General features: G+C 37.6%; 2 long non-coding RNA genes across 4 annotated transcripts; both read right to left on the reverse strand.

The window, feature by feature from the left end:
* Positions 1 to 4,259: 4,259 nt before the first annotated feature.
* On the reverse strand, positions 4,260 to 7,545 carry LOC110871193. 2 transcript variants are annotated; one of them, XR_004865165.1, is made up of 3 exons: positions 7,186 to 7,545; positions 5,918 to 6,006; positions 4,260 to 4,469 (listed from the first exon to the last, which is right to left on the reverse strand). It is a non-coding gene; the product is annotated as an uncharacterized LOC110871193 (long non-coding RNA). The 2 variants fall into 2 exon arrangements; XR_002553548.2 differs by having other exon boundaries at positions 5,918 to 6,001; positions 7,186 to 7,544.
* Positions 7,546 to 10,120: 2,575 nt separating this feature from the next.
* On the reverse strand, positions 10,121 to 13,374 carry LOC110871192. 2 transcript variants are annotated; one of them, XR_002553547.2, is made up of 3 exons: positions 13,052 to 13,374; positions 11,784 to 11,867; positions 10,121 to 10,330 (listed from the first exon to the last, which is right to left on the reverse strand). It is a non-coding gene; the product is annotated as an uncharacterized LOC110871192 (long non-coding RNA). The 2 variants fall into 2 exon arrangements; XR_004865166.1 differs by having other exon boundaries at positions 11,784 to 11,872.
* Positions 13,375 to 15,690: the final 2,316 nt, after the last annotated feature.

Consider the following 15,690-nt stretch of genomic DNA (forward strand, 5'->3'; position numbering starts at 1 on the left):
GTTTGTTTGGGTGAAAGGAATGACTGAATCCGATAACATTTCTTTTGATAACCTTGACTTAGGGTTATCCGTCTGTCTCAAGGCTTGAATGTATGCGTTAACTTACCACATAAATGTTTGTATCATTTAAAACATGTTTTTACCTTGCAAAACATAACTTTTTGATATACTCAAAATACTTTGTTTTGTACATTTTTACATTTGGTTTAAAGTAATTACACTTTACTTACCATACATAACATTTGTTACACATACATGACTACATTTTGGACTTTTAAACATTTGGCAATGGTTTATACAAGAACATTTGATGGTTGGTTCAAACATGGACTTTATACATTGGTGGTTTGTTTAAGTGACTTACGTAACGAGACGTGTGTAGTATGATACAAGCATGGTGGATACGCCGCTAGTACTTCGTATATATAAGTGCTTGTATTATATTACATGTCGTAGCGTTACTTAAATCATTTAGTTTGGACTTATACATTTTAAGCAAATAACATATTTTTCACAAGACTTTGTTTTACAAAAACAGTTTGTTTTATTACAACTTATTTTTACTTGGTTACTCTTTTAACCATACACTATTCTTTTATTTATACATATCATCTGATTTTATCGCTTTTCAAATGATTTACAAAACAAAACAAATAACAAGGTTCATGACTGAATTTCCATTAAACATTTTCTAAAACCTAAGTCATGAATCCTATTTTCACAAAAACCTGTGTTACTCACAGACATTTTTATGCTGACGTACCTATTTTCACATGTGTTTCAGGAGCTGTTGCTTAGGATGATGATCGTGACACTAGGGCGGACCTGTGCCTTAGAGACTTAAAATGAAGATAGACTTAGTTTAACTATGTGATGTACTCTTGTTTCTTTTGATTTAAGACAATGAAACTCGTTTGTTTGATGAATAAAATATAACTTTGTATGCCATGGTTGTGAAACAATAATTCTGTTACAACACTCCCCGACGTTTCCACCACGATTTGATGTTTTACGTGGTCGGGGTGTGACAATCGGTGCCTTCGGGTAATAAGAGAATAGGCGCGCTACAAAGTCTCTCCTTTAAGTGCTGAAACGCGGATTCCTGTGCATCACTCCAACGATAGGTGACGCCCTTTTGGGTTAGTGAAGTGAGAGGTTGCGCAATCTTTGAGAAATCCTTGATAAACCTTCTGTAGTAGCCTGCCAAACCCAAGAATTGGCGGATTTCTGTTGGTGTACGGGGCGCATGCCAGTTCTTGATCGAGTCAACCTTGGATGGATCCACGTGTATCCCATCCGCATTTACCACGTGGCCTAAGAAATGGACTTCACGAAGCCAAAAGTCGCATTTTGAAAACTTAGCATACAGCTGCTCTGCTCGAAGAAGATCCAGAGTAAGACGCAGATGGTGTTCGTGCTCCTCCTGACTCTTAGAATAGATCAGGATGTCGTCGACGAAGACAATAACGAACTTATCCAGGTAAGGTTTGCACACTCGATTCATGAGATCCATGAAGACCGCAAGTGCGTTTGTTAATCCGAAAGGCATTACCAGAAACTCGTAGTGCCCGTAGCGAGTCCTGAATGCTGTTTTGGAGATATCCTCGTCTCGGACTCTCAGCTGATGGTAGCCCGATCTTAAGTCAATCTTAAAGTAGAAGCTCAACCCTTGCAGCTGGTCGAATAGGTCATCAATACGTGGGAGAGGATAATGATTCTTCACGGTCACCTTGTTGAGTTCGCGATAGTCAATACACATTCTGAAAGTACCGTCTTTCTTCTTCACGAATAAGACTGGAGCTCCCCAGGGCGAAGAGCTAGGACGAACGAAACCCTTGTCCAAGATTTCTTGTAGTTGCGTAGATAGTTCTTCCAATTCTGATGGAGCTAAACGATAAGGTGCACGAGCTATGGGCGGTGCTCCAGGAGCTAGTTCGATTTGAAATTCGACCTGACGATGAGGCGGAAGACCAGGTAATTACTCAGGAAATACCTCAGGGAAGTCGCGTACAATCGGAATGTCTTCTATCTTCTTCTCTTTCATTGAGGTGTTAGTAACAAGAGCCAAAATGGCAGTGTGGCCCTTACTTAAACACTTCTGAGCCTTAAGGAAAGAGATGATGCCCACGACAGCAGCACTCCTATCACCACGAACAACGAGTAGTTCATCACCTGAATGGGGAATACGGACGATTTTCTCCTTGCAAAGGATCTCCGCTTGATGTTGAGATAACCAATCCATCCCAATAACAACGTCGAAACTACCAAGAACGATGGGAATAAGATCGATAGAGAAGATCTGACCGGCTAAGATGAGATTACAACCCGTAACTATGTGTGTGGCCTCGAGACTTTCACCATTTGCTAGTTCTACAGTGCGCTTGGTGTTTAAAAGTGTTGGGGTACGCTTAAGCATCTTACTAACTTTTAAAGACACATAACTGGTATCGGCACCCGAATCAAATAAAACAGTAACAAAGAAGTCATCCAGTAGAAACTTACCCGTCACAACGATGGGATCGTTCCTCGCTTCACCCTGACCAATCACGAAAGCACGACCCTTGGCACCATTGCCGCCATTGTTGCCATTTCCTTGGTTGTTGTTGTTGTTGTTCTGATTCTGATTCAACTGTGGACAGTGTCTCTTGAAGTGACCCTCAGCACCACGCTGATAACATCCCTTATTACCCTGCTGTTGCTGTTGCTGGTTCTGTGGAGCTTGTGGCTGCTGTTGACGATTCTGATTCGCAGGACGTGAGCTCCTGCCATCCTTGGCTTTACGAACAAACTTGTTACATCTCTGACAACGGCCCTTGTTGCACGGCCCGCTGTGGTGCAAATTACATCGATTGCACTTAGGGTGATTTCCCCTGTATCCACCTTGACCCTGATTCTGATTACCTGAAGATTGCTGACCAGGGCTCTTGAAGTCGTCAGTCCTTCGCTGCTGAGACTAAGACTGAACCAAAGTGGAACCCTTGCTCGAATTTCCATCCCACTTGCGTTTGTTGTCACTAGGAGCATCTGAAGTAGTTGTAGCACTGATGCGCTTGGGTAGCCTGTTCTGCTCAACTGCCTGATCAGTGAGATGATGGGCTAATCGAATGACTTGCTGGATGGTGCCAAGGTTAGCCGCAGTCACATGGCTCTGAATCTCTGGCACTAGACCCTTGAGGTACAGCTCGATATGCTTGATGGGAGGATCCACCATAGTAGGGCATAATATAGCCAGCTCGTTCGATCTCTTCGTGTATGCCTCGATTTCGGACCCCGTCATCTTCAAATTGAAAAACTCCACCTCTAGCTTGTGGATGTCGTCACGATTATAGTACTCTTATTTGATCAGTTCTTTGAAGTCATTCCATGGGGTGGCATTAGCAACCGCCAGCCCTAGCAATTGGACCTGTGCTTTCCACCAAGTGAGTGCAGCACCTTCAAGAGTTCCTGTAGCAAATTTCACCCTATGAGCTTCAGGGCATTCACACATCTCAAAAAACAGACTCGATCTTCTCGAACCAGTGAAGAAGACCTACAGCTCCTTCTGTGGCGTTGAAGGTACTAGGTCGGCAATCCATGAATGTTTTGAACGTACACATGGGAGGCTGAGCATGTTGACCTGTTGCGCGAGAAAGAAATGACAAGATTAAGCACAAGAGTTGGTTCGCGAAAGTAGGATCTAAACGTCCTAAGATAGGTCGGTATGGCAGGTTATACCTCCTGCAGGGACAGCTGCGAGTGCCTCAGCCACTCGTTCGTTGATTAGAGCCGTCAGCTGGGCTTGAGTCAAGTTCAAACGTCCACTCATGATCTTCACATCAAAGAAACCACAAGTGAGAGAGTTGTCGCGAAAGTGCATAAGTATGGGATGACAAAAGAGAGTACACAGGGTTTCAAACAATAGTCGTTACGTTGACTAAGCATACAATAAACAATGCATTAAGCAAACTAATAGATAGGCAAAATAAACATAAACCATATCACCTATAGTGTTGAGTCTTGCACGTGGAGCGAAGCGTCGTTGTGGATCGTTGAGCACTGTATAGGTTATAGTCTGGTTTTGTTAAAAAGCTTTTTCCCTTTTTAAAACCGAATTCGCTATAACCAATGGCTCTGATACCAATCTGTCACACCCCCAAAATCCACAAGCTTAGTATCACCGCAGGAGGCGTGACTTACCAGGATCAAGCCACCAATCATATTGAACAATAAAGTTGTAAGACCCTAATGCGTATTTGACTAAAAGTCGCAGCGGAAGTTCAAGCCATAAACTTTCTTTCCTTATAATTACCTTGACTTACTTAAAACTTCATTTTAATACAACCTTTTCACATGAAGTCATCAATTGACTCATTTACAATTAAATGCATGACATGGGTTTTCTAAATTTCAACACCAACGTTTCCGTACAATCTGTCTTGTGACTCGATCCTCGATCTCTAATCCTTGAAGATCCTCGTGACTCGTACAACCTGCACTCACCACATTCATTCATACATTAGCACACATTATATAAACAAGATTCATTCACAAACACTTCACTGTTCGTCATTTTCAAACTTTAAGCATTACATCTGCGTATCCATTCCCTGGTGAGGCTTCAGTAATGTACCTGCATTACCTTTCATTCTCAAGGTACACCATTAAAACGTTAACACTCAACGTGTCTAAATCATGCTTATATACATACTTACATACAAACATACATTCACATCTACATACATACATATCTTTCCTCCAACTTTACATACATGCATACACTCATACATGTCTTTACACATACATACATACACAATTACATACATACATACATACCTTTATACATACATACATACACATCTATATACGTAAAGGAAATTCTTAACTTAGAATCCCACAATTAGGTACCATATTACTACATATTCTTTAGGATCCCACCTTTGGGTACCATATTACTACTTATTCTTTAGGATCCCACCTTTGGGTACCATATTACTACATATTCTTTAGGATCCCACCTTTGGGTACCATATTACTACATATTCTTTAGGATCCCACCTTTGGGTACCATATTACTACTTATTCTTTAGGATCCCACCTTTGGGTACCATATTACTACATATTCTTTAGGATCCCACCTTTGGGTACCATATTACTACTTATTCTTTAGGATCCCACCTTTGGGTACCATATTACTACTTATTCTTTAGGATCCCACCTTTGGGTACCATATTACTACTTATTCTTTAGGATCCCACCTTTGGGTACCATATTACTACTTATTCTTTAGGATCCCACCTTTGGGTACCATATTACTACATATTCTTTAGGATCCCACCTTTGGGTACCATATTACTACTTATTCTTTAGGATCCCACCTTTGGGTACCATATTACTACATATTCTTTAGGATCCCACCTTTGGGTACCCCTACCCGTCGGCGACGCCCTCTAGTTTTTTGCAGTTTTCTGCAGGTTCGTTTCGTCGTCCGTACGCACCAAAACGCACGTAACTTTTGAACCGTTTACCCGTTTGACCTCCCGTTTCTTCCTACATGCTTGTAAATTCACATTCTATCATATGAACATAAAATCTTACCTCCGGATTACGGAAATCCTTAACTTACATACATTCGACTTAACTATTTTCTAACTATTTGACCCGTTAAGGGTATTCGCGCATTAATTGGTCTATGACTGACCAAACCATCATCCCCACTTCCATACCTGCCCAAAACATTACTCTAATCGAATAACTTGCTTCTAAACCACTTTTAAGTTCGTTTACCCCAAAATACCCATCATGGGCATTTTGGTCAACCTTAAACCCATCATTTACGACGAAAGACCTTAACACATATTTGACCTCAAACATCATATTTAATTCATTACAACACTTTATTACTTACTTGTACTACGAAGTGATTACGGAAATCACTTACCTTTAGTGTTCGTATTCGCATCCGTTTCCTCGCCTCTTTTTGACCCGTTAACCTTCCATGCTTCCATCCATCTTGACATGATCCCTATACTTTCATGTCATCGCATTCACATTCTTGTTAGCATACATGATTGTACATATTAACAATCATATCAAATTCATGTTTCACATTTGACTTTCATTAGTCAATTCTAACAAGCATAAGGCATATTTCCACAAGTTAATCTTTCAAACTCATACAATTCATCGTGTCATCACATATAACACGTATGGATATAACACGCATCATATGACTTTCTATAATATCACAATTGTGACAAAAGTCCAACATTGCTACTTATGCACAGTTGACTTTCAAAAAGTCAACAATTTATCATATGAACTTTCGACTTAACCTCATACATCCATGTCATTATAGTAGACTATACTAATGACACTATATACATTTCATACTCACGATGCAATAAGCATACAACCACATGATCATCTAGTTATATGCACATACCAAACATATTTAATTCCGTTCATTCTAGTAACATAATTCTACAACTAACACCATGACCTATGCTTAACAACCCAACATCATTCTAACTTCATCCTATTCTAATGATCTCATCTGCTTCACATTTAGTGTACTTTTACTTATCAATTTTGATTAAGCAATTATTCAAACATGTAGTAAACATCATACCACTCCAACATAGAGTACAATATTCTAATGCATACTTTTACTAAATAACATGGCCAACCAAATCCTACATGAATTCCATATAAAAATAGATTTCTCATGTTTATTTATCATCAAATACATCATATCCCCATATTATACGATTTCATCCATTACTTGCATACCATTTCATCTATTAATCCCACCTAGGCATTTCATCAAACACTTGGTGTGCATGCCACAATTTATGCATAATGTACAAGTGTTTCATGCTTTACTTCCTACTTCATGCTTTCATTCATCAATTAACACAAAAACATCAACAAATTCATATCACATTCAATCTACCTAACAAGAACGCATTACATACACCATAACACAACAAGATGTGAACAAGGATTGGACTTGGGTGATCATTCAAGTCATCATCCTTACCAAAACAAATGGGTTTCACCTCTAAACATCAAATTAACCTAAATCATGCATAACCCATGTTCAATATGATGATTCTAACACACACCCATTCACAATTTCATACAAATTCGCAATTTACATCATAACCCACTTCGTGAAAGATCACCAATCTAACTTTTAAGACATACCTTACAATCCCCTTGTGAAGGTGATCATTAATCCGTGTTCATTCATGAATTTAGACCTTGATTTGCCCTTCGATTTGATGATTCTTCACGTTTAGGGTTTCTTGAGCTCTCATGAGAGCTCCTGCTCCTTTCTAGAACACACGAATGTGTGTGTTTGTGTGTGTTGATTTTCATAAATAAAACCCATCTTTCCATCCTAACCGTTTTGGTCCCTCAAGTTTTCTCACTAATTAGAATTGACACAACTTTCATTCCTTATTTGTTTCTACCATACTTTTAACTAGGACGAATAACCTAGTTATTTATTTCTTGATGTACCCGATCATAACATTTAACGAATATAAACATTCGGGTTTTGGGGTGTTACAAGTCTACCCCCCTTAAATAAGGTTTCGTCCCCGAAACCTTTCTCATTTCCTCTTACACACACACATCTACGTTTGACTTCATAGTCATATCATAATTATATGTAATCATCCTATCTCAGTTCATATTTATTCATACTATTGACTTTTTTTATAATAAGTCCATATTTTTTCACACCATACCTTCACATAACATTTTCATTTCCCTTGACCCGTTTTTAATAGGTCAATATACATACTTCTTCAAGCTTGTGATAATACGTTCATTCGTAGGATTTGTTTATAACGGATCTAATACTTTCATCTTGTCTTTTAAGATTACATTTCATACACACATTCTATAACATTCAACTCTTGTTTTGTTATCACAACAAAACTACTACTTCATAGTTACACCTACATGCTTAACTCCATAGTTAGCATCATTCTACTTTTCTATAGTCATTCGTACCTTACATATCCTTACGTTACCTTCAACTTGCCTCATTCGTTCTACATTACTATACCTCTCATTTCGTGCCTTACTTATTTTGCATAAGCATACGTGTCGTGCAATTCATTTCATGAGATTTTAACCAATACTCGAACTTTTCACTCAAAACCTTTGAGATTCGCTTCTTGATGACATAGTTTTCTTCTTATGTCAACTGAAAAAAAATCAAACTTCCCATACTATACCATACCCATTCCATCATTCATTTCGTAGGTCGTACCCAATTAACCAATTCATACTTATCTAACATAAGTTAAACTTTTTACTGACCTCATCTCATATCATCAATCGACGATCCGTAACCCAGATCGATCCGCATTCTTCACGAGTACTAGCCATACCAGGCTAGATTTCATTCATCCGCGTAATGCGCTTTCGCCCGTGTACATCCTTCCACCAATTCGGTTGGTTTCATCACATCAAGAGTTTCTAACATTATCATCTACAATTTTAGCGGTTAGCACATTTCATTCAAGCATTCATTAAACTAGGTGATTACTCACCTATAATTCTTTACAATTTCCTACGCACATGCTATAACATTTTCCACACTTCATTCCTTACATGCAATTCTTTATTTTGGTTACTTATTTTGTCGACCTTTGCAGTTTGACGTTTCAAGGTCAAACTGACATTTCTTACTTACCGTAGATGTAAAGAGGTACACATTCGTACGTCTTTCCCTTCATGTTTACCTACAAGGACATCCATTACATCATTTTGGTATTCTTAACAAAACTCACCCTTCTCATTCATACTTAAATTATTGTCCGGGTCGTAGCCCGTCATTCATTATGACTCCTAAGAGTCCATTACTAACATATTTAACACATAACTTGTTCGAACTTCTTTCTTTCGTTTTAAAATTTAGGTTTGCATGCCCATTACGATCATTCTTTTGTTTATTACTTTACATTTATCCGTATGACTCGTTTGACACAACCATGGTCAAACTGTCGACACATTGTGATGTGGATTAATTTCATCCCTTTTTATATTTTAAATCCGTCCTTCGGACGCAATCATAGCATCCATACCTTTCATTATTTCTATGTTTTGAATCCGTCTAGCGGTTTCGAACATTCTCTTCATGCATTTCATACCTTGAATCCGTCTCACGGATTCAAACATATCATTCATGCCTTTCATCCTTGAATCCGTCTCACGGATTCAAACATTGCATTCATAACTTTCATTCCCTGAATCCATCTCCCGGATTCAGACATATTATTCATATCTTTCTTTCCTTGAATCCGTCTCATGGATTCAAATCATTTCATTCATACATTGCATTCCTTGAATCCATCTCGTGGATTCAAACATTTCATTCATACATATCATTCATATCTTGTTGATCCGTACCTTCTTACGGATTCAACATTCTCCATTTTTTTTTATCACTCATACTTTTCATTCCTACATAGTACTCTCAACTTCCCGAGAGTCTTAATTCCCATTTCCCCCCACACGCCCGCCTGCTACTCAACTCTACCGGACATACCTGTAACAATTATCATAATCTCACGAACGTCATACGTTTCTCGTGTACTGGCCAGGTACACAATCCACATAGTAGTTTCGTGCCTTCATGTAATTGTCACCTTATGTCCGTAGACTTAGGTTTCGGCGCGTGTATCACTTTCAGTACCTCATTACATACAATCCTTGTCTTTCATTTAAAACTTTTCCTTCCTTTAATGGACTTTACCATTGCTTACATCCTTACATTAAATTCACATACCTGGGCTCATTTGCCTACTTGTCTCATTACCTCTTTGCCTACCTTAGTATTCATTCTAGGCTGCATTCACGGATCATCCTCTTCCAACACTTATGCTTACCTTGCACATACAAAACCGTCAGTTTTGTTATACGTATACATAAATGCATACTTTCATCAACCCTTTACCTTTGGATCTTGATCGAGTCTTGGATTGTACGGATTTCTTATCTCAAGAGCACACAAGTTTGAGTTCAAGTACTTACCTTCTCGTACTTGATTCCCTCAAACCAGGGCTCTGATACCAACTTGTAAGACCCTAATGCGTATTTGACTAAAAGTCGCAGCGGAAGTTCAAGCCATAAACTTTCTTTCCTTATAATTACCTTGACTTACTTAAAACTTCATTTTAATACAACCTTTTCACATGAAGTCATCAATTGACTCATTTACAATTAAATGCATGACATGGGTTTTCTAAATTTCAACACCAACGTTTCCGTACAATCTGTCTTGTGACTCGATCCTCGATCTCTAATCCTTGAAGATCCTCGTGACTCGTACAACCTGCACTCACCACATTCATTCATACATTAGCACACATTATATAAACAAGATTCATTCACAAACACTTCACTGTTCGTCATTTTTCAAACTTTAAGCATTACATCTGCGTATCCATTCCCTGGTGAGGCTTCAGTAATGTACCTGCATTACCTTTCATTCTCAAGGTACACCATTAAAACGTTAACACTCAACGTGTCTAAATCATGCTTATATACATACTTACATACAAACATACATTCACATCTACATACATACATATCTTTCCTCCAACTTTACATACATGCATACACTCATACATGTCTTTACACATACATACATACACAATTACATACATACATACATACATACCTTTATACATACATACATACACATCTATATACGTAAAGGAAATTCTTAACTTAGAATCCCACAATTAGGTACCATATTACTACATATTCTTTAGGATCCCACCTTTGGGTACCATATTACTACTTATTCTTTAGGATCCCACCTTTGGGTACCATATTACTACATATTCTTTAGGATCCCACCTTTGGGTACCATATTACTACATATTCTTTAGGATCCCACCTTTGGGTACCATATTACTACTTATTCTTTAGGATCCCACCTTTGGGTACCATATTACTACATATTCTTTAGGATCCCACCTTTGGGTACCATATTACTACTTATTCTTTAGGATCCCACCTTTGGGTACCATATTACTACTTATTCTTTAGGATCCCACCTTTGGGTACCATATTATTACTTATTCTTTAGGATCCCACCTTTGGGTACCATATTACTACTTATTCTTTAGGATCCCACCTTTGGGTACCATATTACTACATATTCTTTAGGATCCCACCTTTGGGTACCATATTACTACTTATTCTTTAGGATCCCACCTTTGGGTACCATATTACTACATATTCTTTAGGATCCCACCTTTGGGTACCCCTACCCGTCGGCGACGCCCTCTAGTTTTTTGCAGTTTTCTGCAGGTTCGTTTCGTCGTCCGTACGCACCAAAACGCACGTAACTTTTGAACCGTTTACCCGTTTGACCTCCCGTTTCTTCCTACATGCTTGTAAATTCACATTCTATCATATGAACATAAAATCTTACCTCCGGATTACGGAAATCCTTAACTTACATACATTCGACTTAACTATTTTCTAACTATTTGACCCGTTAAGGGTATTCGCGCATTAATTGGTCTATGACTGACCAAACCATCATCCCCACTTCCATACCTGCCCAAAACATTACTCTAATCGAATAACTTGCTTCTAAACCACTTTTAAGTTCGTTTACCCCAAAATACCCATCATGGGCATTTTGGTCAACCTTAAACCCATCATTTACGACGAAAGACCTTAACACATATTTGACCTCAAACATCATATTTAATTCATTACAACACTTTATTACTTACTTGTACTACGAAGTGATTACGGAAATCACTTACCTTTAGTGTTCGTATTCGCATCCGTTTCCTCGCCTCTTTTTGACCCGTTAACCTTCCATGCTTCCATCCATCTTGACATGATCCCTATACTTTCATGTCATCGCATTCACATTCTTGTTAGCATACATGATTGTACATATTAACAATCATATCAAATTCATGTTTCACATTTGACTTTCATTAGTCAATTCTAACAAGCATAAGGCATATTTCCACAAGTTAATCTTTCAAACTCATACAATTCATCGTGTCATCACATATAACACGTATGGATATAACACGCATCATATGACTTTCTATAATATCACAATTGTGACAAAAGTCCAACATTGCTACTTATGCACAGTTGACTTTCAAAAAGTCAACAATTTATCATATGAACTTTCGACTTAACCTCATACATCCATGTCATTATAGTAGACTATACTAATGACACTATATACATTTCATACTCACGATGCAATAAGCATACAACCACATGATCATCTAGTTATATGCACATACCAAACATATTTAATTCCGTTCATTCTAGTAACATAATTCTACAACTAACACCATGACCTATGCTTAACAACCCAACATCATTCTAACTTCATCCTATTCTAATGATCTCATCTGCTTCACATTTAGTGTACTTTTACTTATCAATTTTGATTAAGCAATTATTCAAACATGTAGTAAACATCATACCACTCCAACATAGAGTACAATATTCTAATGCATACTTTTACTAAATAACATGGCCAACCAAATCCTACATGAATTCCATATAAAAATAGATTTCTCATGTTTATTTATCATCAAATACATCATATCCCCATATTATACGATTTCATCCATTACTTGCATACCATTTCATCTATTAATCCCACCTAGGCATTTCATCAAACACTTGGTGTGCATGCCACAATTTATGCATAATGTACAAGTGTTTCATGCTTTACTTCCTACTTCATGCTTTCATTCATCAATTAACACAAAAACATCAACAAATTCATATCACATTCAATCTACCTAACAAGAACGCATTACATACACCATAACACAACAAGATGTGAACAAGGATTGGACTTGGGTGATCATTCAAGTCATCATCCTTACCAAAACAAATGGGTTTCACCTCTAAACATCAAATTAACCTAAATCATGCATAACCCATGTTCAATATGATGATTCTAACACACACCCATTCACAATTTCATACAAATTCGCAATTTACATCATAACCCACTTCGTGAAAGATCACCAATCTAACTTTTAAGACATACCTTACAATCCCCTTGTGAAGGTGATCATTAATCCGTGTTCATTCATGAATTTAGACCTTGATTTGCCCTTCGATTTGATGATTCTTCACGTTTAGGGTTTCTTGAGCTCTCATGAGAGCTCCTGCTCCTTTCTAGAACACACGAATGTGTGTGTTTGTGTGTGTTGATTTTCATAAATAAAACCCATCTTTCCATCCTAACCGTTTTGGTCCCTCAAGTTTTCTCACTAATTAGAATTGACACAACTTTCATTCCTTATTTGTTTCTACCATACTTTTAACTAGGACGAATAACCTAGTTATTTATTTCTTGATGTACCCGATCATAACATTTAACGAATATAAACATTTGGGTTTTGGGGTGTTACAAAAGTAAATTAAATAAAAGTCCAACCACACAATATAATTGGTGTTCAAAAACAAGTTAACCAAATTCAAGTTAAACAGCGGAAGCATAAAACGTAAAACCAAAACATAAGTTCAATAATTTTAAATGTTAACATGGCACACAACGGTCCATGTCCCACAATGAATCCTCCTGCTCGTGCAAGCTCCATAGATACCTAACGACCTATATGGCATGTAACAATAAGTCAACGACAAAGTTGAGTGAGTTCACAGTTGGTTGTCCAATTTTAATGTTGTACAAAAATCCATAAGTTGCTTTGATAACAACAAGTTACCCTATTCCTTGTTTCCCAAACTATAATCAGTGGGGGCTACCTCATGTTGTAAACCACTAGACTAGTTATATATATTGGCGTCCTTCCCAACCGAGGACGGAAGTACGTATTCTACCCATCCGAGAATACGCAGGTTTAATGTAGGCATCCTTCCCAATCCGAGGACGGAGGTACATATTCTTCCCAATCCTAGAATACGCAGGTTTAGTGTAGGCTTCCTTCCCAATCCGAGGACGGAGGTACGTATTCTTCCCAATCCGAGAATACGCAGGATTAATTGTAGTCTATTAGTGGTGAATATACAGGTTTCATCTTAGCTTCTTAATCCCATTCCCAACCCATCGGGAATCCCATGCCTTAAGAGTGTGAACTCACCTTGGTTTGCTCGGTATAGATTAGTTACTTGTTTTATCGTTGGACACCCCAAACCCTAATATGGTTCCAATGATAGTCAGTTTTTATACGCCCATAATTCACATATTCTTTGCACATATTTCACAAGTAATAAGCAGGTATAACGCATATTGGATGGTCCATATTATACTCAAATAAACATACAAATACAATTAATACCCAATAAACATTTGGATTACAAGCACCTTCGAATTACAAGCATCTTAGGCTAACAACAATTTAATATTCATACGCAAACATGACTCCTGGCCCAAACAAAGCCAGCCCGCGGCCCAGTTACAGTCTAAACCCACCCGGTTGCGTGGCCTATTTCAAAATAGTGGCCCAGCTTTTTAATAGACTTAATTAAATGTGTGTTAAACAATTTGTGTGCGGCCCACAATGTATCGGCCCAATCCATCTTTCTGTATAGTTACATATTCCAAGTTTTGATTACCAACACCAATATCTATCGTATCTAACCTACCCCTTTGATTCAAGATTAAAGTTCAAAGGCAAATTAACTAACATAATCTGTTTCGATTAAAACTACAAGACCTCAAGCAGTTTCATCTATTAAGAACAACAAAAAAAAGGAATCATGCCTTGTCTCTAATCTTTCAATCGTTCATCCTACAAACCATCTAACAATAACAGAAGTGTGCATGACCAAGTTGTACATAGAGCAGAACTGGTCGTACCACCATGAAAGCATAGCAAAAATATTCAAACAAAAACCGAGTTCATTTAGATTACATATAGTTTCATGTTCTTGCAAATCCAAATCATTAAATCTTTTAAAGCTCACAATTCTTGCATCATCTACATTACTCAACATTACCACGAATCATCATCATCATCACGTTAAATATTTAACGTGCTTACCCAGGTTGTACGCTAGGCAAGTGTAGTTGTACATTCAAGAAAAACCCAGTACTAAACATTCAACGAAACCACACCACACCATTATAGTTATGATAACATTATATAATCTAGATCTATAAATAATCCTACATCCAGTTAACATCTAGATTAGTGACCCCAATGAATGAAACATCCTAACACCATTCGTGCCATCATCAAAACTACTAGCAGGTTAACTAGAAGGATTCCATATATACAATAATCATAATATGAGTTCGGAATCCACACTTTCGCACATAAACACATATTCAAGATGATTACCAGTTTAATTTACATGCCACATGGTTCAAGAGTTAACATAATGTTGCATGTCATACTTTATTTACTCACAATTTCAAACCCTATATGTTATATCCTAAATCGCCCATCACGGAACATCATCAATAGCTTCTAACAGTTTTTATTTACACAAGATTTCTTATCATATGTGTGACTCAAAAGAAAAACAAATATTAATCAAGATAGTTCTCAAAACATAAACAACGATATATCTTTGCATGAACAAAACTAACCGAGTGATGTATATGAAATCAAGCACAGAGGTAAGGTCTAATGAAAAAGGTTTCGAATAGGGGAGGGGTCGTCTGCTGTTTGCAAGATTGAGAGAGAGGGTAGGGTTTGTTTTAATTAATATAGATAT

The sequence above is a fragment of the Helianthus annuus genome, chromosome 8, assembly GCF_002127325.2.
Source record: "Helianthus annuus cultivar XRQ/B chromosome 8, HanXRQr2.0-SUNRISE, whole genome shotgun sequence".
Classification (NCBI taxonomy): Eukaryota; Viridiplantae; Streptophyta; class Magnoliopsida; order Asterales; family Asteraceae; genus Helianthus; species Helianthus annuus.